Below are 18,725 nucleotides of genomic sequence, written 5' to 3' on the forward strand. Positions count from 1 at the left end.
CTGATGAGTTCAGGGAGAAAGTAAGTTTGTCCTGTAATGTAAGAACTTATCATCATTGATTGATTCATGGTTGAATGATTGTTCATTATCAATATGATGCCTTGATGTGCCTCTTCAGTTGTTACTAGAGAGTTTTCTCAATCATTTATATTTACATATTTCTGCTGATGAGCTGAACCATTAAGACACATAGTGAAGAAATGAAAAAAACTGAATTAATTCCTCCTTATTCTGTGCAATACAAAACAAATCAGAGTCCAATAATAGGTCATTTTATCTGCGAAGATATGAATGTATACAGTATATGATATGAAATTGTATGCTAATAACAATTTACAATTAATGAATTGACAAATAAGTCCAAGTTCAAAGTGGATTATTATTGACTATGTTTTAGTTCAGCTTGTGTTGTTTTAGTTTCAGCTGCAGCATTTGAGTCAAATCAGTTCCTCTGCAGCCGAGGGAGGTTTTTGTACCACGCTTTTTCACTGTGTGAACACATGCTGACCATTTATCCTGTGATAACTCTGACAATAGTAAACTGCTGCATCTTCAGCCTGGACTCCACTGATGCTCAGAGTCAGAGTTTGATCCACTGCCTGTAAAACGACCTGGAATCCCTGATGCTCGAGTCGAACCACCGTAAATGAGAAGTTTAGGTTTTTCTCCAACTCTCTGTTGGTACCAGTCTAAATGGTTTGAGCTATAAACATCCTGACTGGTTCTACAGTTGATGGTGACTGAGCCTCCTACAGCAGATCTCACTGCTCCAGACTGAATCAGCGTGATCTGACCTCTGGACTCTGAGGACACAGAGACAGAAAGATAAAACAGAGTCATGGTTTTGTGGGCTTCATTTCAGAGGGACAGATGTTGATAGAGGAGTTGGATTCTCTGGACTTTACCTGTGAGGCAGCAGCAGAGGAGAGTCCAGATTTTGATGAGGAGGGTGGCCAGCAGTAGAGTCACAGACATCATCATTGTGCTGCTGTGGTGTCAGTGGCTGTGAAAGGCCTGGACACACACTGATCAACACTGGCCTCTTAACGGCTGGGAGCAGAGAGGAAGGACACATATGCAAACACAAAGAGTCACTCAACTGGAGCTGTCCTCAACACATGCTCTGTCCTCACTGCAGAAAAAACTGACTCATTCAATCAACCTCATGGAGATAAAAACTCTGGATATTTTGTCAAGTAAATATACAGTATATAATTAAGTGAAGCCTGTCAGCTCATGTATAGTAATGAATAAACAGCACGTTCTTCTTGTCTCACAGTGTTAATCAGTCGATGATTTTTTTCTCACACTTTTTTCTCATTTCTCACAAAATATTTGTCTGCTACTATGAAAACTATCCCTGGAGTCCCACAGGGCTCCATCCTCGATCCTCTCTAGTCTAAATTTCGTTTTTTTTCTGCAAGTAAAAACTATTTGATCTTAACCTGATCAGTCCCTGAGTGAAAATAAGAAAGATTCTGTCTTTGGTGCAAAAGCTGAAAGTGTCAGACATGAAGGTTCCACCTGAAAATGTTGATCCACTGACTGTGACCAAAGTCACGTTTTATTCCCTGACAGTTTTTTGTATGTCATAAGAGGGGTTTTTTGTGATTCAGATTATGATTATGATTGTGTTGGTATTTCTGCCAAAAAAACATTGTGAAATACCAATTTTGGGCTTCAGGGTGCATAGGTATCAACACAGTTTGGGGATATTTTATTTAAAGCTTTAGAATCAAATGCAAGCGTGTGTGTGTGTGTGTCCTCAGTGAACTGTATCAGTCTCTGCAGTATCTTCCAGCTGCAGCAGTCAGTTCAGTCTCTGTTCACTTTGACTGAGGGAGGTTTTTGTACGATGCTTTTTCACTGTGTCAACCAATACAGACTGTTGAAATAGTGGCGGCTCTGGCAGTAGTAAATTCCTGAATCTTCAGCCTGGACTCCACTGATGCTCAGAGTGAAGTCAGTCCCAGACCCACTCCCTGTAAAACGACCTGGAATTCCTGACAGTCGTTCATTAGTGTAGCGGATTAGTAGTTTGGGAGTTTCTCCATCTTTTTGTTGGTACCAGGCTAAACAATAAGCACTGCTGCAGCTCTCAACCTGACGACTGACGCTACATCTGATGGTGACTGAGGCTCCTACAGCAGAGCTCACTGCTCCAGGCTGAGTCACTGTGACCTGACCTCTGGACTCTGAGGACACAGAGACAGAAAGATAAAACAGAGTCATGGTTTTGTGGGCTTCATTTCAGAGGGACAAATGTTGATAGAGGAGTTGGATTCTCTGGACTTTACCTGTGAAGCAGCAGCAGAGGAGAGTCCAGATGAGGACGGAGACCAAAGTCATGTTTTTGATGAGGAGGATTTCTGTGTCTTGTGTTGTCATGAAGGACAGCTGTCAGTCATCCAGTCTTCAACTCTCAGGACTATAAACTCTCCCAGAGCACTGGAGCATGGTGCTGCTGATGCAAAGTGGCTCTCTATGGAAATACTCTGACTAAACTGCTGTTACTCTGCTCTCTGTATCTCTTTCTGTTTCTCATGTTCTGTCTTTCTTTCTGACATCTTTGTTCATTTCATTTCATGTTTGTAATTTCAGCATATCCAGGAGATAATTAAATGCTCATCAAATTAATTCTGCTTTTAGAAATATAAAGTCATGTATCATCAGCATAGAGAGAGACCCAGTAAGCCTGCACACACTCAGCAGCCTTCCGTCTTTCTTTACAGTTTCAACACTGTATATGTCAATAATGCTGGGAGCTTCTACTGACATTGTGTTTAATGTTTAATGGCAATAAAGTTACTTTGATCACACAGGTGAAAATAATTGTTTATTACTATTAAAGCGACACATGTCTCCTGTGTTGTTCAGTTTTCTTAAAGCACTGTTGTTGCTTCAGGATTCATTGAGACTCTCTCAGTACGAGCAGACAGTGTCTCAGTGAAGCAGTCACATCCTGAACCCTGGAGGGAGCTGCACATGTACATGGTCATTTGAAGAAGATTAACAGGTTTCCATGACGATGATGTCCTTCATGAACTCTGTCGAACCTGTGGACAGACTGTCTTCTGCTTTGTGTGTTCTCTGAAGAATCAACAATGTCACATGAGTCCAACAGTTTTTATTCACTGTCAGACGTTCTTCATGTAGCAGGACGCAGTCTTTGGTCCCGTGACATCACTCGGGAGGCGGCCCCAGTCAATTGCGGTGGGTGAATGCCGCATAACGGGGGGGTGTAGAGTACCTGTCTTCCTCTTGCTTGCCGGAGGCCAGGCCACGTCATTTCCTGACGTCCGTCACTTCCGCCCCTCTGGTAGCAGGTAGGCTGTCGGCGGCGGCTGCACTTCTCTCCACCTTGTCCCATCCGGTGCTAATTTGAGTTATTTTGTATATAGAGGCTTGTTTGGGTGTCGCTGCTGGCTGCACGCTGCTCATGCTGCTCACTGCTTCTACTGCTCCATGCGCCGCTCGCCGCTCGCTGCCGGTAAGTGAGCTTTCTTGTCACGTGTCTTCCTCTTTGGCGTTGCACATGTGGCGACCTGTGTGGTTTGTTTACAGGTCGCTCGTGTACAGCGCCGACCTTCCCCTCCACGCCGTGTTGGCCGGGACTGCCTGACCGGTATGTTGTACAATGACAGTAGCTCCCTCCTCCAGCCACTTGTAGCTTCTTACATTTGTGTTTGTTTATTATTGTAGGGTAAAGATGTCCATGTAGCGGCCCAGCACCGGCTAACCACTGCTAAACCACTGCTGCTTTGCCTTGCTGGAGCTACCGTGTCTCTCCGGGGCTCCTTGAGTTCAGACACCGCTTGCTGCTGATTGACTGCTTTCTTCCTACTGCTTTGCTTGAGCTCCCATCGCCGCCACGGCCGACTCGGCCGACTCGGCTCGTGTTTGCCCTGCCTGGCTTTGACTGTTTGGCTGGCTGGGTGTCTCCGGTGCTGCCCGCTGCTGCCTGGGCGTACCTGCAGCTCGCCAACGCTGTCGCTTTGTTATTCAGCCACGTCTTAAAAGTGTGTGTGAGAGAACAGTGTGGGAATTTTCTTTATTGTTGTTGTTTCTTTGTTATCTTGTGTGTTTTTTAGTTGTATGTTTATTATTAATCTTTTCTTTTTTTGTTGTTGTTAATTTTTTTTTTTCCCTAACTTGTTCTCTGGTCTCCCCCCTTTGAGGTGCTGAGCCTACAGTGGTGGATTGGTGTCCGGTGGCGGTGCCCTCCCTTTTTGTGTCGTGTCTACACTGGTTTGAGTTTGCACATTATTCTTATTTTTGCTGCACGTGTGGTGTCCCAGGTATCCCCCTTTGTTGACCCATCCACACCACTAGGCCTCAGCCCTGATTGGTCCCCCTTTAATTTCCCCTAGTGAATGATTTCTTTTAATTTAGATTAGAAGAACCAATTGTCAAAATAAAATAATATTTTTGTACCTTTGAACTGCTGTCTCTGCCTCACTTTGTGGCGAACCTGAGTGCCTTCTCCTTACGAGTTGGTTTACTTAAATTTCACTGGGTGAAACTCCCAGGGTGGCGTTGTCTGGCAACTTTTAATTAATACCTTTCTAAAACATTACATTAACCAAAAATCACCTCCTCGCACCGCCACATTCATACAATGTGTCTCAGAGCTTCTCGTAAACTGCTATCCAATGTTTACACAATCATTTAATGCTATTGGTGGAAGTATTGGATAATTTGTATTATATTTGACTTTATATCATCAATGTTTATTACTCCACAGCTGTCATTCTTCATGTAAGGAAACTTTCAGGTCGTTAAGGTGGCAGATGGACTGTTTGAAGTTATAGAGGAAAACTGATGGAGACAATATTAATGTGCGTGTGTGCGTGTGTGTCCTCAGTGAACTGTATCAGTCTCTGCAGTATCTTCCAGCTGCAGCAGTCAGTTCAGTTTCTGTTCCCTTTGACTGAGGGGGGGTTTTGAATGACGCTTTTCCACTGTGTGAACACCCACTGACTGTTGATTTCATGAAGACTCTGACAGTAGTAAACTGCTGCATCTTCAGCCTGGACTCCACTGATGCTCAGAGTGAAGTCAGAGTTTGATCCACTGCCTGTAAAATGATCTGGGATTCCAGATATCCGTTCATCAGCTCTGGAAATAAGAAGTTTTGGAGCTTCCCCATCTTTCTGTTGGTACCAGTGCAAATCGTGTTTGCCACTAGGAGATCCTACATGAACCTTTGGACTGGTTCTACATCTGATGGTGACTGAGCCTCCCACAGCAGAGCTCACTGCTCCAGACTGAGTCACTGTGACCTGACCTCTGGACTCTGAGGACACAGAGACAGAAAGATAAAACAGAGTCATGGTTTTGTGGGCTTCATTTCAGAGGGACAGATGTTGATAGAGGAGTTGGATTCTCTGGACTTTACCTGTGAAGCAGCAGCAGAGGAGAGTCCAGATGAGGACGGAGACCAAAGTCATGTTTTTGATGAGGAGGATTTCTGTGTCTTGTGTTGTCATGAAGGACAGCTGTCAGTCATCCAGTCTTCAACTCTCAGGACTATAAACTCTGGAGCATGGTGCTGCTGATGCAAAGTGGCTATGGAAATGCTCTGACTGACTCCAACAGGGACTGGGATCAATCTGATCATGCTGATGATCAATAGATCAATTAATTGATTGGGGTATTGATTGAAAAGCTGACACTGAATGTGTTTTTGTGAATTTTCATTCATATCTACAAATACATTTATTGTAAAAACCTAATTTTGTTTGTATGATGCCAGAAAGACCACCTTTAGTTGGAAATATATTGAAAAATATAAATATTTAATACTTATTATGATTCAGAGAAACATTATCAATTGTTAGGTTTCAACATTTTGAAAAACAGGAAGTGATTTATTAGAGTTTGTTGTTGTCAGAGTCAGAGAGCCGTGTCTCTGTACAGTGAGAGGTTTTTGTACGACGGCTCAGTCACTTTGTATCACTGTGGTACACGTTCGGTGGAGGAACCAGACTGGATGTTGGAAGTAAGTTCAATTTTTCATGTCTTTTATTCAAACACTGAACATATTTTGTCTGTCACACTTTCATGTTTTATCTAGAATCTAAATATGTTATTTTATGTCACTTTTTTTCTCTGAAATCTTCTGCCAACATCAGAAACTAGAGTTTTGTCGTTAAAATGTAAATTATAAATCAGCACATTATCAGTGTTTTGGTCCATAATAGAAATCATGTCATCAGATGTTTGGACGACAGAAACTTGAGGACTTGTAGTTGTAGTTGAGTCAGACAGAGTCAGAGCCGTGTCTCTCTACACTGAGAGGTTTTTGTACGACCACTCAGTCACTTTGTATCACTGTGGTGGACTTTTGGTGGAGGAACCAGACTGGATGTTGGAAGTAAGTTTCTCATCAAATCTTCAATATTGTCTCATCAGTTCAGCTTCTAATTTCTGTCAGTGAACATTTGGAGCAGATATAAATTTCCACTGAGCTGATCCAGATCACTGTAAAATCTGTTTGATTCTTCATTTCTCCTGTTTAACACATGAAGCTGAACTCAGAGCAGCTTCACTCGACTTTTCTTTTCACATGTTCCACTTTATTATTGAAATGTGAACAATTTGAAGAGCAGGAAACATTCAAGAACACCAATCCTGCTGTAAAAACATTTTTGTTACATTTAATCTTTACATTTGAAACAATTTGGAAGTTGAGTTGAAATGATTGTGAACAGTGAGACTGAAGTTTTCTGAGGCTGTTGGTTTCTTTTGGATTCATAGATGTCTGATGTTTAAATTTTTGTAATATAAAGTGCAGTAAATGCAGCAGTTGAAATGTAAAATCAGCTTCTTCAGTTTCCATTGTACTTTGATATATTTCACTCATATGAGGACTCTTTCTGTGCTGATGTGCATGAGAGGTTTTTAAAGGGAAGTGAAACAATGTGTGAGTGAGTGAGTGACTGGTGGAGCAGAAAAACATCTGACAGAAACTCCTTCAAGGACAAAAGCAGCTCTCACACAGTAAAGGTGTCCAAGTGGCTGCTGTTGGATTGACACGTTGTGCTCTGTGTCTCCTATAGGTGATACCCGCCCCACCCTGACGGTGCTGCCCCCCTCCAGTGAGGAGCTGCAGCAGCAGGGGAAGGCCACGCTCATGTGCCTGGCCAACAAGGGCTTCCCCTCAGACTGGAGTCTGGTCTGGAAGGTGGACGGCAGCAGCAGCAGCAGCAGCTGGGAGGAGAGCAGGAGCCCCGGGGTGCTGGGGAAGGACGGCCTCTACAGCTGGAGCAGCACCCTGAGGCTCCCTGCAGACCAGTGGAGGAAGCTGGGCTCTGTGACCTGTGAGGCCACCCAGGGCTCCCAGTCTCCGCTCTCAGAGACTCTGAGGAGAGACCAGTGTCCTTAGTCCTGAGCTGACTCACTGGGACTCTGATACTGGTTTTACTCTGCTCCTGCTCTCTCTCTCTTTGATTTCACATGTTTCATTAACAATATTTACCAGCTTCTGTCAGTGTTTCAATGTTGTTTCTTTTTTTACACATAATAAAAATCTGATCATCACATCATTTGTTTTCATGTGTTTTCATTTAACACTTCCATGACGATTTATTGTTCCTGTGTGATGAGTTCAGGGAGAAAGTCTAAGATGATGAAAAAAAGTTGTCCACACAAACTGCAAGTTCATCCTGTAGTGTGTATAAACTCAGTAAGAACCTATCATTATTGATGAATTGATCAGTATCAGTATAATATTTTCAAGTGTTTCCTCTATTGTTGTTATTCTCAATCACAGATATTTACACATGCATCATCTGATGAGCTGAAAAACAAAGACACCTAAATAAACTGAGAAAACTAATTAGAAAACTGAAAAATTCACATTGAAACACAAAGCAGAGCATGACTAATATGTCTAACAGTCAAATAACAAGTAATTATTTCATGTGAATATATGAATAAATCTAGTTGTATATCAGTAAAATTCCACAACTAATTTAATAAAAAAATGAGTTTATGTTCACGAAATACAATTGTGAGAAAAATCAATATTCTTTCTATCAGTGTTCACGTCATCAAACTTCACTTGAGGTTTTTGTTCATGCAGATCAGATTGTTTCAAACTCCTTTTCTATCAGTCTAGTAACAGTGAATCATTTTTGTGTCAAGTATTTAGTGTTAAATGTTCAGAATGGATCATTATTAACTATGATTTAGTTCAGCTTGTATTGTTTTAGTTTCAGTGCAGCTGTTGAGTCAGATCAGTTCCTCTGCAGCTGAGGGAGGTTTTTGTACGACGCTTTTCCAGTGTCTGAACGGTGTGCTGTGACTCTGCTGACAGTGGTAAACTCCTGAGTCTTCATCCTGAACTCCACTGATGATCAGAGTGAAGTCAGTAACACTAGATGCCTGTCCAGTAAAACGATCTGAAACTCCAGACTGTCGACCATTAGCCGAATAAATCAGGAGTTTAGGATCTTCTCCAGGTTTCTGAAGGTACCAGTTCAGCCACTTCTTTTCAGTATGCTCAACACTTTCACTGGCTTGACATCTCATAGAAACAGTCTGGCCAGGAACAACAGACTGAGATCCAGGAGTCTGAGTCAGGATGATGTCTGCTAATGAACCTGGAAAACATGAACAAGTTATTGAGACAAATCCATCTTGGAGAAAGATCAACATCCAAACAGAAGAGGATCATTTCTTGAACATGGAGAATAGATGGAAGAAGGTCAATGCTGCTGGTTTCAGTGTTTCTCCATCATAGCAGAACATCATTGTGGTGAACCTGGTTCCATCCTGAAGCAAAGTTTTCAGCAGAGAGTCTCACCCTGAACAAGGAGCCCCAGGGTGGCCAGCAGTAGAGTCACAGACATCATCATTGAGCTGCTGTGGTGTCAGTGGCTGTGAAAGGCCTGGACACACACTGATCAACACTGGCCTCTTAACGGCTGGGAGCAGAGAGGAAGGACACATATGCAAACACACAGAGTCACTCAACTGGAGCTGTCCTCAACACATCATGCTGTTGTATCTCAAGGTATCATGTGTGGATTAGTACAACTTAGGACATCCCTGGAAGCCCATGAACCAGATATTCATTACTATATATATATATTTTTTACATCGATTAAATTGATCTATTGATAATCAGCTTCATTAGACTAAACCAAGTCCCTGTTGGAGTCAGTCAGAGCATTTCCATAGAGAGCCACTTTGCATCAGCAGCACCATGCTCCAGTGCTCTGGGAGAGTTTATAGTCCTGAGAGTTGAAGACTGGATGACTGACAGCTGTCCTTCATGACAACACAAGACACAGAAATCCTCCTCATCAAAAACATGACTTTGGTCTCCGTCCTCATCTGGACTCTCCTCTGCTGCTGCTTCACAGGTAAAGTCCAGAGAATCCAACTCCTCTATCAACATCTGTCCCTCTGAAATGAAGCCCACAAAACCATGACTCTGTTTTATCTTTCTGTCTCTGTGTCCTCAGAGTCCAGAGGTCAGGTCACACTGACTCAGCCTGGAGCAGTGAGATCTGCTGTAGGAGGCTCAGTCACCATCAACTGTAGAACCAGTCCAGCAGTTTATAACTCAAACCATTTAGCCTGGTACTAACAGAGAGATGGAGAAAAACCTAAACTCCTCATTTACTATGCTTCCACTAGAGCATCAGGGATTCCAGGTCGTTTTACAGGCAGTGGATCAAACTCTGACTTCACTCTGAGCATCAGTGGAGTCCAGGCTGAAGATGCAGCAGTTTACTACTGTCAGAGTGCTCACTATATCAACAGCCAGTATGTGTTCACACCGTGTAAAAGCGTCGTACAAAAACCTCCCTCAGTCAAAGTGAACAGAAACTGAACTGACTGCTGCAGCTGGAAGATACTGCAGAGACTGATACAGTTCACTGAGGACACACACACACTAACAAAAACCTAAACCTCATCCACCATGTCTATATACTGTTTACATGCTAGTATCATATCATGGAGACATTTCTTGGTCCAATTATCTCACACTAAATGTTTTTTACTGATGAAATATAAACATCTTATTCTGTCGTGTCCATCAGTCTCTTCACTGCTGAAATCAGTGAAAACATCAGAATTTCAATCATCTGATCAGAGTCTCACCAACAGAGGTGGATACAGTCGTCACCAACAGTTCTCAGGTAAAACTAAGCTAATGTATGAAGTGGAAGTAAAACATGGTGAACAAAGTAAAAACTTCCTGGAGCTAAACATTGTGTTGAGCTGGAAAAGAGCAGACTGAGCAACATCTCTGACTTGATGATGGTGTGAGAACAGAACAATGTCAGACTGTGATTGTTAAAGAAAAACCTTCATCAGAGTTTGAGTTTCATTTAGTTTGATTATTCTTCTGTTGTGGCTGTATTTTATGTTTGCTCACAGTTTATTAAAAAAGAAAATGGTGTGATCTCAGTGAACTGTATCAGTATCTTCCAGCTGCAGCAGTCAGTTCAGTTTCTGTTCACTTTGACTGAGGGAGGTTTTTGTACGACGCTTTTTCACTGTGTGAACACCCACTTGCTGTTGATATAGTGAGCACTCTGACAGTAGTAAACTGCTGCATCTTCAGCCTGGACTCCGCTGATGCTCAGAGTGAAGTCAGAGTTTGATCCACTGCCTGTAAAACGACCTGGAATCCCTGATGCTCGAGTGGAAGCATAGTAAATGAGGAGTTTAGGTTTTTCTCCATCTCTCTGTTGGTACCAGGCTAAAATGTGGTATGGTCTGCTATAATAAACATCCTGACTGGTTCTACAGTTGATGGTGACTGAGCCTCCTACAGCAGAGCTCACTGCTCCAGGCTGAGTCACTGTGACCTGACCTCTGGACTCTGAGGACACAGAGACAGAAAGATAAAACAGAGTCATGGTTTTGTGGGCTTCATTTCAGAGGGACAGATGTTGATAGAGGAGTTGGATTCTCTGGACTTTACCTGTGAAGCAGCAGCAGAGGAGAGTCCAGATGAGGACGGAGACCAAAGTCATGTTTTTGATGAGGAGGATTTCTGTGTCTTGTGTTGTCATGAAGGACAGCTGTCAGTCATCCAGTCTTCAACTCTCAGGACTATAAACTCTCCCAGAGCACTGGAGCATGGTGCTGCTGATGCAAAGTGGCTCTCTATGGAAATGCTCTGACTGACTCCAACAGGGACTGGGATCAACCTGCTGATGATCAATAGATCAATTAATTGATTAGGGTATTGATTGAAAAGCTGACACTGAATGTGTTTTTGTGAATTTTCATTAATATCTACAAATACATTTATTTTAAAACCTAATTTTTTCTGTTTGTATGTAATGCTAGAAAGACCACCGTTTGTTGGAAATATATTGAAAAATATAAATATCGAATAATACATGTAATTTAGAGAAATATTATCAATTGTTAGGTTTCAACATTTTGAAAAACAGGAAGAGATTTATTAGAGTTTGTTGTTGTCAGAGTCAGAGAGCCGTGTCTCTGTACAGTGAGAGGTTTTTGTACGGCGGCTCAGTCACTTTGTATCACTGTGGTACACGTTCGGTGGAGGAACCAGACTGGATGTTGGAAGTAAGTTCAATTTTTCATGTATTTTATCCAATCACACTTTCATATTTTAAAATCTATAATCTAAATATGTTATATTATGTCTTCCTTTAAACTTTTTTTTAAATGAAATTTTCTGCCGACATCAGAAACTAGAGTTTTGTCTTTAAAGTGTAAGTTATAAATCAGCACATTATCAGTGTTTTGGTCCATAATAGAAATCATGTCATCAGATGTTTGGACGACAGAAACTTGAGGACTTGTAGTTGTAGTTGAGTCAGACAGAGTCAGAGTCGTGTCTCTCTACACTGAGAGGTTTTTGTACGACCACTCAGTCACTTTGTATCACTGTGGTGGACTTTTGGTGGAGAAACCAGACTGGATGTTGGAAGTAAGTTTCTCATCAAATCTTCAATATTGTCTCATCAGTTCAGCTTCTAATTTCTGTCAGTGAACATTTGTAGCAGATATAAATTTCCACTGGGCTGATCCAGATCACTGTAAAATCTGTTTGATTCTTCATTTCTCCTGTTTAACACATGAAGCTGAACTCAGAGCAGCTTCACTCGACATTTCTTTTCACATGTTCCACTTCATCAGTGAAATGTGAACAATTTGAAGAGCAGGAAACATTCAAGAACAAAAATCCTACTGTAAAAACACGTTTTGTTACATTTAGTCTTTACATTTGAAACAGTTTGGAAGTTGAGTTGAAATGATTGTGAACAGTGAGACTGAAGTTTTCTGAGGCTGTTGGTTTCTTCTGGATTCATAGATGTCTGATGTTTAAATGTGGTCGTCACTTATTTGTGGCTCATAATGTCCTTTAACAGTAGATCTGATTAACTGTGGTGATGTTGATAGTAAATGTGTTGGATTATGAATGGACCATGACTTTGTAGAAGTAAGATTTTAAATGTATTATATTTTAAAAACCGTATTTATTTTTGTAATATAAAGTGCAGTAAAATGTAGTTGTTGAAATGTAATATCAGCTTCTTCAGTTTCCAGTGTACGTTGATATATTTCACTCATATGAGGACTCTTTCTGTGCTGATGTGCATGAGAGGTTTTTAAAGGGAAGTGAAACAATGTGTGAGGGAGTGAGTGACTGGTGGAGCAGAAAAACATCTGACAGAAACTCCTTCAAAGACAAAAGCAGCTCTCACACAGTAAAGGTGTCCAAGTGGCTGCTGTTGGATTGACACGTTGTGCTCTGTGTCTCCTATAGGTGATACCCGCCCCACCCTGACGGTGCTGCCCCCCTCCAGTGAGGAGCTGCAGCAGCAGGGGAAGGCCACGCTCATGTGCCTGGCCAACAAGGGCTTCCCCTCAGACTGGAGTCTGGTCTGGAAGGTGGACGGCAGCAGCAGCAGCAGCAGCTGGGAGGAGAGCAGGAGCCCCGGGGTGCTGGGGAAGGACGGCCTCTACAGCTGGAGCAGCACCCTGAGGCTCCCTGCAGACCAGTGGAGGAAGCTGGGCTCTGTGACCTGTGAGGCCACCCAGGGCTCCCAGTCTCCGCTCTCAGAGACACTGAGGAGAGACCAGTGTCCCCAGTCCTGAGCTGACTCACTAGGACTCTGATACTGGTTTTACTCTGCTCCTGCTCTCTCTTTCTTTCATTTCACGTGTTTCATTAACAATATTTACCAGCTTTTCTCAGTGTTTCAATGTTGTTTCTGTGTTTTCACATAATAAAAATCTGATCATCACATCACTTGTTTTAATGTGTTTTCATTTAACGTGTCCATGACGACTTATTTTTTCTGTGTGATGAGTTCACAGAGAAAGCTGAAGATTATGAAAATGTATATGCATATATACTGTAAATTGAACATGTAGTGTGTATGAATTCAGTAAAAGTTGATCATCATTGATTGACTAATCGAGCAGAATCAATAGTATGTTTCCATGTGCCTTCTCGTTTTTTGCTTTTAAATCTTCATGTGACAGTTGAGGTTCCTGTCACTATGCCTCCAATTGATCATGTGCCCTGGCTACTTGGCCAAGGGGATGTCCCTTTGGGTGACTGGCAAGCGCGCGTGACTCTTACCCGGGAGGTGTGGGTTCAATCCCCGCCCGGGCCCTCTTCACCTTGCCACATTCTGGCGTTGTTGGTAGGATCCATGTGGTACTAGTGGTGGGTCCATGGATTCCTAATGTGTGGCAGCCTGCGCGGAAGCACGAGGACGTGCTTGTGAAAAGAGGGGGAGAGATGTGACAGTTGAGGTTCCTGTCACTATGCCTCCAATTGATCATGTGCCCTGGCTACTTGGCCAAGGGCATGTCCCTTTGGGTGACTGGCAAGCGCGCATGACTCTTGCCCGGGAGGTGTGGGTTCAATCCCCGCCCGGGCCCTCTTCACCTTGCCACATTCACACTTGTCATCTGATGATGAGCTGAAACACAAAGACACAAAGAAATGAAAAAAAAGTAAACATGAATATTGTATTGAATTCTCCTGGTTCTTTGCAAAACAAAGCACAACAACAGTCAAATAAAGGCATGGTATATGTGAATATATTAATGTATATGTTATATTTAGTAGTATTACAATTAAAAAAAAATTGATTTCATCAACAAGAGTTCATGTTCATAAAATATAGATTTGAGAAAAACAATATTCTTTCTTTCAGTGTTTCTTTCATCAAACTTCACCTACAGTAAATATTTTTTGTTAAAAATTTAGTTTTATAATGTTCAAAGGGGATCTTTATTAACTATGTTTTAGTTTTAGTGCAGCTGTTGGGTCAGATCAGTTCCTCTGCAGCTGATGGAGGTTTTTGTACGAGGAGTTTTCACTGTGTGAGTGGGTAGCCATTTCTGTGCTGACAGTAGTAAACTCCTGAGTCTTCAGCCTGAACTCTACTGATGGTCAGAGTGAAGTCAGTCCCAGATCCACGTCCACTAAAACGATCTGAAACTCCAGACTGACGGGTTGTAGCTTCATAAATCAATAATTTGGGAGATTCTCCTTGTTTCTGAAGGTACCAGTGGAGCCAGGTATAAACATCTGCACTGGTTTGACATCTGATAGAAACTGTTTGACCAGGAACAACAGACTGAGATCCAGGAGTCTGAGTCAGGATTTTGTCTCCTGATGAACCTGGAAAACATGAAAAAGAGGAGAAGAGTTGTTGAGACAAATCCATCTTGGAGAAACATCAACATCCAAACAGAAGAGGATCATTTCTTGAACATGGAGAATAGATGGAAGAAGGTCAGTGCTGCTGGTTTCAGTGTTTCTCCATCATAGCAGAACATCATTGTGGTGAACCTGGTTCCATCCTGAAGCAAAGTTTTCAGCAGAGAGTCTCACCCTGAACAAGGAGCCCCAGGGTGGCCAGCAGTAGAGTCACAGACATCATCATTGAGCTGCTGTGGTGTCAGTGGCTGTGAAAGGCCTGGACACACACTGATCAACACTGGCCTCTTAACGGCTGGGAGCAGAGAGGAAGGACACATATGCAAACACACAGAGTCACTCAACTGGAGCTGTCCTCAACACACCATGCTGTGTCCTCCTCACAACACTTGATCTGGACATAGAGCTGTACCACTTAAAACACAACTCTCACAAATTGTATGATGGATCTTTGTCGCTGATTAAAAACCAACAACATTTGAGCAGTTGAACGTTCCGTCTTGAACAACCCACACCTTCTATACTCAGCCTATTGGAGGCCACAACAGCCAGTGAACCTGGTTATGAGAGCACCAGAAGCTGTTAGTGAGACAGTCAGTTGATCAACAGAGGTGTTGATAGTTTGGACTGTGTAGGTCAATGGTACAGCAGGTTAGGGTTCATCTGTATGCAGATGATGTAACTATATAGGCTAATGGTGCTGAATGATTCCAGTGTGATATAGCAGAGATGTTCACAAGTCTTTTTTTGCAAGTCCAAGTCAAGTCTCAAGTCTTTGAGGGGTGAGACTTCATCAAGTCTCAAGTCTTTGGTCACGAGTTCAAGTCAAGTCTCAAGTCTCTAAAAAATAAAAGTCTCCTGTCTCTTCTGGTTGTAATGACCCTTCTATCATCTGCTGCTCACCGGTCTACTAAAGATACTGCACAGCTATATCTAAGAGATTTACTGTAGGTTATTATCACTCCTTTATCTATACAGTATTGATTAGTTGTTTATTATATGATCGCTTTAAACAGGATATTGCAATGCAATATGAAGAAAACACAGAATGAAAGCTTTCCTTTAAAGGAAACTGTATTCTGAGTCAAGAAAGAATCAAGGCTGCTCTGCCCCTCTGCACTGGCCTTTTCTCTTTTTTTTGCTTTGTTGAATTCAGAAAACCCAGATGAACAACATGGAAAATGATTTACGCTGTTAATTATAGGTCATAAGATCTGGATAGCTCACATCTTTATGTGCAGCAAAACCTTTCTGGAACCGCATGTTTCTGAGAGAAGAACTGGTTGTTATTATTTTTTTAATTAGCTCCGTCAACTCATGGGGGCGTGTCAACACGTCCAGACTTCCATACGAGCCTTCAGTCATATTTCGCAGCAAAAACATAAATAAACAGGAGGATTTAGCCTACAGTAGCCTGATATGTGCCAGTTATGCAGCAGCTAGTCCCCGTGAAGGAAGGTCTGACAACAAACGGACGTTGTAGGCTACCTCACATGTAGGCTACGGACGGTGCCGCTATTAAAAAAAAAAAAAAAAAAAAGCCAGTTCACAGTCACCTGTCACTCACCCGCAGCTGACTGCGCTGTCAGAGGAGCTCTGCTGCTCCTCTCTCTTTAGACACTGGTGTTGGGCTGCACTCTGTAGGAGTTCAATATGAAGATCTAACCTCCATCTGAATAACGTTACCGGCCATGTGGCGCTGCTCCGCTAGTGGTGTGTTAACGGCAAAAAAAAAAAAAAAAAAAGATTGTCTGTCGTCCTGTCAGGAGGGAGGCACGAGCCAAAAAAAATAAAGATTGTTCACGAGTCTCAAAACACGAGTCCGAGTCGAGTCTGAAGTCTTTTGGGCACGAGTCCAAGTCAAGTCTGAAGTCTCTGTGGGTGCGACTTTCAGTAAGTGCGACTCGAATTTGAGTCGAAAACTCGAGTCCCCATCTCTGTAATAGTCATGTGGTGTTGGTAGATTCAAAGTTTAACCTGCAAGATTCAGATTTTTCATTATTATGTTATTTTCAAAGAAAATGTGTAAATTTGTAATGACTATTGTGAGTGAAGTGCATATTGCCTTGTTGACTCTATTCAGTGAGAGTGTAATGAATGTAATGTGTTCATTGTTGTGGACAGCTGCTTCAGAGAGCAGAGACAGAATGGAATGTGTTTCGTGGAAAGTGTCAATGTAGAAAAATGTGAGAAAGAAAGGAAAAAAAAAAGTTCTGCTACAACAGATGAAGACGTAAACTGTGTGTGTGTGTGTGTGTGTGTGTGTGTGTGTGTGTGTGTCCTCAGTGAACTATCAGTCTCTGCAGTATCTTCCAGCTGCAGCAGTCAGTTCAGTTTCTGTTCCCTTTGACTGAGGGAGGTTTTTGTACGACGCTTTTTCACTGTGTGAACACGTTCTTATTGTTGATATAGTGAAAACTCTGACAGTAGTAAACTGCTGCATCTTCAGCCAGGACTCCACTGATGCTCAGAGTGAAGTCAGAGTTTGATCCACTGCCTGTAAAACGACCTGGAATCCCTGATGCTCGAGTGGAAGCATAGGAAATGAGGAGTTTAGGTTTTTCTCCATCTCTCTGTTGGTACCAGGCTAAGAGGTGGGTGGAGTAGCTTCTGCTATAAAAAACATTCTGACTGGTTCTACAGCTGATGGTGACTGAGCCTCCTACAGCAGATCTCACTGCTCCAGACTGAGTCATTGTGACCTGACCTCTGGACTCTGAGGACACAGAGACAGAAAGATAAAACAGAGTCATGGTTTTGTGGGCTTCATTTCAGAGGGACAGATGTTGATAGAGGAGTTGGATTCTCTGGACTTTACCTGTGAAGCAGCAGCAGAGGAGAGTCCAGATGAGGACGGAGACCAAAGTCATGTTTTTGATGAGGAGGATTTCTGTGTCTTGTGTTGTCATGAAGGACAGCTGTCAGTCATCCAGTCTTCAACTCTCAGGACTATAAACTCTCCCAGAGCACTGGAGCATGGTGCTGCTGATGCAAAGTGGCTCTCTATGGAAATGCTCTGACTGACTCCAACAGGGACTGGGATCAGTCTGATGATGCTGATGATCAATAGATCAATTAATTGATTAGGGTATTGATTGAAAAGCTGACACTGAATGTGCTTTTGTGAATTTTCATTCAGATCTACCAATACATTTATTATAAAACCAAATTTTGTCTGTTTGTATGTAATGCTAGAAAGACCACCGTTTGTTGGAAATATATTGAAAAATTAAAATATTTAAAAACAATTATAATTCAGAGAAATATTATCAATTGTTAATTTTCAACATTTTGAAAAAAACAGGAAGTGATTTATTAGAGTTTGTTGTTGTCAGAGTCAGAGAGCCGTGTCTCTGTACAGTGAGAGGTTTTTGTACGACGGCTCAGTCACTTTGTATCACTGTGGTACACGTTCGGTGGAGGAACCAGACTGGATGTTGGAAGTAAGTGCAATTTTTCATGTATTTTATCCAATCACTCTTTGATTTTTTATCTAGAATTTAAATATGTTATTTTACGTCTTCATTTACACTCTTTTTCCTGAAATTTTCTGTTGACATCAGAAACTAGAGTTTTGTCTTTAAAGCATAAATTATAAATCAGCACATTATCAGTGTTTTGGTCCATAATAGAAATCGTGTCATCAGATGTTTGGACGACAGAAACTTGAGGACTTGTAGTTGTAGTTGAGTCAGACAGAGTCAGAGCCGTGTCTCTCTACACTGAGAGGTTTTTGTACGACCACTCAGTCACTTTGTATCACTGTGGTGGACTTTTGGTGGAGGAACCAGACTGGATGTTGGAAGTAAGTTTCTCATCAAATCTTCAATATTGTCTCATCAGTTCAGCTTCTAATTTCTGTCAGTGAACATTTGTAGCAGATATAAATTTCCACTGGGCTGATCCAGATCACTGTAAAATCTGTTTGATTCTTCATTTCTCCTGTTTAACACATGAAGCTGAACTCAGAGCAGCTTCACTCGACTTTTCTTTTCACATGTTCCACTTCATTAGTGAAATGTGAACAATTTGAAGAGCAGGA

General features: G+C 42.0%; 2 pseudogenes across 2 annotated transcripts; both read left to right on the top strand.

Annotated features, from left to right (window-relative positions):
- Window positions 1-5,084: 5,084 nt before the first annotated feature.
- On the top strand, window positions 5,085-7,520 carry LOC146978172 (Ig kappa-b4 chain C region pseudogene; annotated as a pseudogene). The gene is made up of 3 exons (XR_015037003.1): window positions 5,085-5,159; window positions 5,926-6,001; window positions 7,062-7,520. The product of XR_015037003.1 is annotated as an Ig kappa-b4 chain C region pseudogene (transcript).
- Window positions 7,521-11,506: 3,986 nt separating this feature from the next.
- Window positions 11,507-13,250, top strand: LOC146978173 (Ig kappa-b4 chain C region pseudogene; annotated as a pseudogene). Its single transcript, XR_015037057.1, has 2 exons — window positions 11,507-11,562; window positions 12,770-13,250. The product of XR_015037057.1 is annotated as an Ig kappa-b4 chain C region pseudogene (transcript).
- Window positions 13,251-18,725: the final 5,475 nt, after the last annotated feature.

This window comes from Trachurus japonicus, chromosome 11 (assembly GCF_045865225.1).
Source record: "Trachurus japonicus isolate A0001 chromosome 11, Traja_1.0".
NCBI lineage: Eukaryota > Metazoa > Chordata > Actinopteri > Carangiformes > Carangidae > Trachurus > Trachurus japonicus.